Raw genomic sequence first — 5,587 nt, 5'->3', positions numbered from 1 at the left:
GTGACTACTAGTGGTTGGGGCGCCACCTGAGAGGAAGTTGGGGCGGTGCCAGGTTGGGAAGCGACCCTTCCACTTTCTTATTTGTGACGTGGGGTGCTATTCAATCACACTCAAAGTACATGCATATTTACTGCTTCTAGAGCCCTACTAACATCCTTTAGCATCAATTCTGAACAGCGAGCATATCAAATCAGATAATCTGTCGTTTAAACTCAGACAAGCCATCAGCAAAATTCAAGACAGAATGCAGATGCTACAAAATTCAAGATGTACGCCATTTAAGGGACGTGTAGGGATGTTATAATCAATCAACTAATAAAGTGAACATAGCCAACACGCCCCAATCTTGGAGGTAATCTATGCAGCGTATGCAAGCTAGATGATCGCCAAATGTTTAAAAAAAGCACACTTCACAGAAATACATCATTAGAGTGTTGACTAATATAGCATAGCAACCAGGAGGTCTATATGAACAGGTAGGTCAAAGTCTTACAAGCTGGATGCTATAGCACAGCAATTGATTGAAATCAATGCCTAAGATGTTCCAAAAGGAGAGGCAGAGTTCATCGCATCATCATAACGCAGGAATATCAAGTATTAGATAAGCTAAAGATGATAGATGGATCATATGCATACGCGATAGACAGCAGAGACATCATTGCGTGTAGACGTGATGGACCGTGCGCGAAAGGCGGCGCACTGCTTTGCGCTTGAAATGGAAGACACATATTTCACCCTCGTGGATGTTGGCGTGGTGGCGAAACCATGACCAGTTCGTCGCGATGGTAGCCCTCTTGCCGGTTCCAAGGATGAATCGGGTGTCATAGGTCATTGTGCCGTCTACGAGCTTGAGTGAGAGAGTGTCATCATCTTCATGATTGTACTTATGGAGCTCACCCTCTGTGTATTCCACCTGAAAGTACTATGCAGACAAAGAAAAGCAGTTAGTTCATGGCAAGAATTCTTCTCAAAGAATATACTTGTACTAACAGGAATATATAAGAACCGTGTAATATGTGCTCACTTGGTACACATAGCTAAAACTTTGCAACAACAAAAAAGACTACACCTCAAGAGGACCCAAATTTATGAATGCTCAAGTAAAATGGCAGATGAAAGAGCAAACATATCTCAATATTTCTGGTCTCCATATCTCAATTTTGAGTCTGCCCTAATGTATGAGTAGAGAACAAACAAATTAAAATATCTTGTACGAAAGTTCATATACTCCCTCGTTCCTAAATATTTGTCTTTATCGAGATTTCAACAAGTGACTACATATGGAGCAAAATGAGTGAATCTACACTCTAAAATATGTCTATATACATCCATATGTGGTAGTCCATCTGAAATCTCTAAAAAGACAAATATTTAGGAACGGAGGGAGTAGTAAAAGATGACAACAACACAGGTCATATAGTAAGCTAGAAAAGATCAAGTAAAAGACTTCGAAAGTGGCAGGAGAAAAATAACAATAGCCCAGGTCTTGATCTATCTTGTATGGAGTGGGAAAGGGAACATAATTGGTTTTTGTAAGATGACTAAACTGTTGACTGTTAAGTAGTATGAACAGAACATGATTTTTTTATATGAGCTAAAAATAGATGTGCGGGTAATCGAATGGCCGAGCACAACAGATTATAGAATTCTGAGAGAAACAAGTAATATTGCAAAAGAGAGTTGAATGAATCTTATTGAGTATAACAAAGTATTAGAGTGAGATAAAATACCGATGAAAGAAAATTGGGCTTACAGATAGATATACAAAGCAAATTTGTCATTTTCACATACAGTGTGGGCATGGCACTAAAGCATCAGTAGTGGTGTTCAAAAGATAAAGTTAAAAGCACAGATACTCAGTGAGAATCAATCAACATGTTTTCTGTTAAAAAATGAATAAAAAGTTTGAGTCTAAGTCTATAGTATGAAGATACAACTTGCTACATCGTGTAGTTAGTAAACATTGACCAGGCAATGCATTTGAGCATACCATGCCCTGGCCTGGTTTGGCAAACGTCTTGTTGATGGTGCAGACATAATAGTCGATCTTTGGCTCTTTGTGTCCAAACATTGTGAAGAGCTTATCCACATGGCGTTCGTAGAGCTTCACTTCATTGCCCTAGAAAGCAATGTTCCTCCAGCTCGCCAAAGTACTTGACACCACCAGCGTGCCTGCATTTGTTTTGTGTTTTATGTTAGCTGCAGTTCCAATAAAAGGTAGGAATTGTTTTGGAGAAGACTATAGAGAAACCTTTTCACTTAACTGGTAAAATGAAAAGAATCAGAGGAGAGTAGCAGCTAAAAAGAATCCTTTTTCATTTAGTTGGTAGTATATCAGGAACTTACGGAAATAGAGAATTTGCACAGGGTGTATCCATATGGGCAGACATTGAAAGTAAGATGTGCAGGCTGACTATTGGTCATAGTCATCACATAGGGAAAATGCTAGCATGATCTACTCCAAGTCTTTCACCATCACTGGATAGTGTATAAAATAAGTAAACATGGCACTGAAAATATTCAAAAGAATACCATTTAGAGAGTTGACTATAGAGAAATGAAGCTCACTTTGAAAGAACAGTCATGGCTGATCATTGTAGAATAATGACAAAACAAGAATGAACGCATAACAGTAGCACTCATTTCTTGTGATAAATAAAAAATACCCCAATTTTGGTGCATTACATCACTAACTTTCAGGATTTTAACCTCAAATTAATAATTGGAAGTAAGATAAAATGGAAAGAAATAAAGGAGAGCAGCAGATCAAAAGAACGGTTTGTAATGGACATGGTACTATATCAACAAGTTAAATGGAGATAGAGATTAAGGGGGTCTTCGGGAGCCCTCCGCTCCTCAACTCCGCTACGGGAGCCGGCTGAGCCGCACCGAACGAGTCAACTCCATAGATTTCATAATCCGGAGCGGAGCGGCCCATAGTACAAATCGTTGGAGTCGGGAAAGTGACGCTCTGCGCGCTCCGTCTCAATGGCTCGTACCAATTTTTACACGCCACTTACCGGTTCGAGAGAAAAAACAGAAAACAGAACCCCACAAATCTCTCGTACTCTCCGCTTGCCCCAATTCCCTTTCTCCATGCGCACACGTAGAAGAGCTGGAGTTGGGTGCCGAACGTTTTGCAAATTTCTAAAATATACAAGTAGAGTTGGGAGTTGAGAAATTAGAGGAGTGGAGTGTTGCCGAACAGGCTCTACGTTAAATGGAATTAAAGAGTTAGCAGAGGATGTGTCCATATGAGCAAAGATTGAAAAAAAAAGAGACAGAAAGCTGCAAACATAGAGAATTTATCACGCTCGGTTGACAGAACAGAAGCACAACGACAACAAACATACATGCTCTATGCTGTCAAAATAATCGTGTCACCTATATCATCTCTTTGAGAAATGTGTAAGCAGGGATAAGATCTTGTAGTAACTATTATTTTCTACGCGTCAGTAGATTACAGGGCTAATATAACCATCGGACATATCAAGAATAGAGCAGGAAATTCATAGAAGCAAGTTAGGTAGATAATTTAGGAAAAAAAAAACACAAGTCCATGCAGAACCCTGAGAGGCATGAATCAAATATTTTAAAACTACAAGTACTTTAGGCATGATGCTTACAGCCTGAAGCGAAGAATGAATGCAATGACCAAACTAAAGTAATATAATTCATGGACTAATCCTAGAGACAGCCAGGTAAATCAGAGACTAAGTCAAACTAACGCTTAACCTAGGAGCAGCAGATACGAGCTCGGAATCCATGAACTAGTGTATCAAAAGCAGATCTGAATGAATCAGAATCTCAATGTGCACTTTCGCTGACGCCATCAACAGTGTGTGAGGGCTGCAGCATTTATGCTCTTCCTCCACTGCATGAAATTTCCCCACTCTGATGGACTGGCCTCACCATGCCAAAACTATAAAAAGAGGAAGAATATATCTGTGGTGGGCAGGAGTTGAAGTTCTGTACCTCATATACTTGGTGGCCGGCAGTGAGATGAGGGCGTGGGCGATGGCCTGCGACACAGCGGCGGCAAGGTAGTGCGAGGGGTCGTGGTGAAGATCTGGTCGATGGTGGCGGCGCCTGCGACTGGGAGCAGGAGGAGGAAGATCGACGCCCATGCCCCCGTCCGGTCGCCGAACCCCATCGGCCACCTCCTCGCAGCCGCCACTTTAGGTTCTGTGCTTCAATAATCAAATCAGATCATGACTAGGAAAATTTCCAAGGCCGATAAATAGAGAATTTTTTTGTCGAAGGATTCCCCCACCCAGGAAAGCAAATCAAGAAGAAACCATGAAATCTGTAGGCAGGCTAGGCTAATTATTAATTAATCAACCAACCTTGTAGGGCAACCTAGGGATCTTCCTGGGGTCGGTGCCCTTGGGGGTGAAGAGGCCGGGGAAGAGAAGGTCATGCTCGTCCCCGCCGGCGAAGAGCACCCGCTTGGCACTCCGCGGAACCTCGCCAACAGCGAGTTCCCTCCGCGCGCAGCCTCCCGGAGGATGAGCAGCGAGAGGCAGACCGACGGCCGGTGGTCCCCGCCGCTGCCGTATAGCAGATCGAGTAGCACTTGTCGGACAGCTCCATGGATCCTGATTCGTGATTGAGAGGCAAAAGGAAGGAGATTAGGGAAGGAGGAGGATTTGCGGATGCTCGTAGAGGCCGTGAGAGAAGGGGGCGATTTGATTTTTTGCCACAGTTTACTTTGCTCTTTGACAATTTGCCACTGGTTACATAGTAATTGATTTTTTGCCACAACTTAGTTTGGACTTTGATCTTTTACCCTTTTTGCCTAAAAACAATCATTTAAATTGTAAGTGAAATTATATGCCTAAATACAGTGGCCAAACTACCCCTTGCACCTGTTTGACCAAACGAAGGAGCTCCAGTTCATATTTCCCAAGCTGCTGGGTAGGCACTCCCTGCCGCCGCCGCGCTTGCTCGTGCTGCTGCTCGCCTCCAGCCCTCGCTGCTACCCTCCACCGGCTGGTGCTGCTCCCCCCGCCGGCCGGTGCTGCTGTCTGCCGCTTGCCGTGCTGCTGCCCGCCGCCGGCCGTTGCTGCTCCCCGCACCGGCCCTTGGTGCTTCACGCAGCCCACCGCCGGACGTTTCTGCTCCCCGCGCCGGCCCTTGGTGCTTCTCGCAGGCTCACCTTGCCGCGGCCCGCCGCGCCGTTGAATCCGTGCGCTGGTAATCCTAACCCTAGGTGGCCGAGGGAAGGGAGCGGGAGAGAGAGTACTCACCTTCCTCGCCGGGATGCAGCTGCCGCTGCGTGATGCCGCCGTCGGGGACGGGCTCCCGAGAACGAGGGGACGAGCGACCAGTGCGAGAGGAAGGGGATGAGCCTCTCCCGTTCGTGTTCTGGTCAATGTGTGGGGCAGGGGTATTCTGGTAATTTTACATGGGACCCACCTGACAGAGGGCAAAAAATCAAAGTCTCAAATAAGTTGTGGCAAAATATCAAAGACAAAGTAACCAGTGGCAAATTGTCAAAGTACAAAATAAGTGGTGGCAAAAAATCAAAAAACCCGAGAGAAGGGGAGGAGGTGTTGTCGGCGCAGCATCGGGGGCACGAGGTGGG

The 5,587-nt window shown here is 44.7% G+C and overlaps 1 long non-coding RNA gene across 2 annotated transcripts; it reads right to left on the bottom strand.

Moving 5' to 3' along the window:
• Positions 1 to 380: 380 nt before the first annotated feature.
• LOC123104660 (uncharacterized) lies at positions 381 to 4,727 on the bottom strand. 2 transcript variants are annotated; one of them, XR_006450472.1, is made up of 4 exons: positions 4,347 to 4,725; positions 3,976 to 4,185; positions 1,991 to 2,172; positions 381 to 922 (listed from the first exon to the last, which is right to left on the bottom strand). It is a non-coding gene; the product is annotated as an uncharacterized lncRNA (long non-coding RNA). The 2 variants fall into 2 exon arrangements; XR_006450471.1 differs by having other exon boundaries at positions 381 to 2,172; positions 4,347 to 4,727.
• Positions 4,728 to 5,587: the final 860 nt, after the last annotated feature.

Source organism: Triticum aestivum, chromosome 5A, assembly GCF_018294505.1.
Source record: "Triticum aestivum cultivar Chinese Spring chromosome 5A, IWGSC CS RefSeq v2.1, whole genome shotgun sequence".
Lineage (NCBI taxonomy): Eukaryota > Viridiplantae > Streptophyta > Magnoliopsida > Poales > Poaceae > Triticum > Triticum aestivum.
This window is presented reverse-complemented; position numbering and strand designations above follow the sequence as displayed.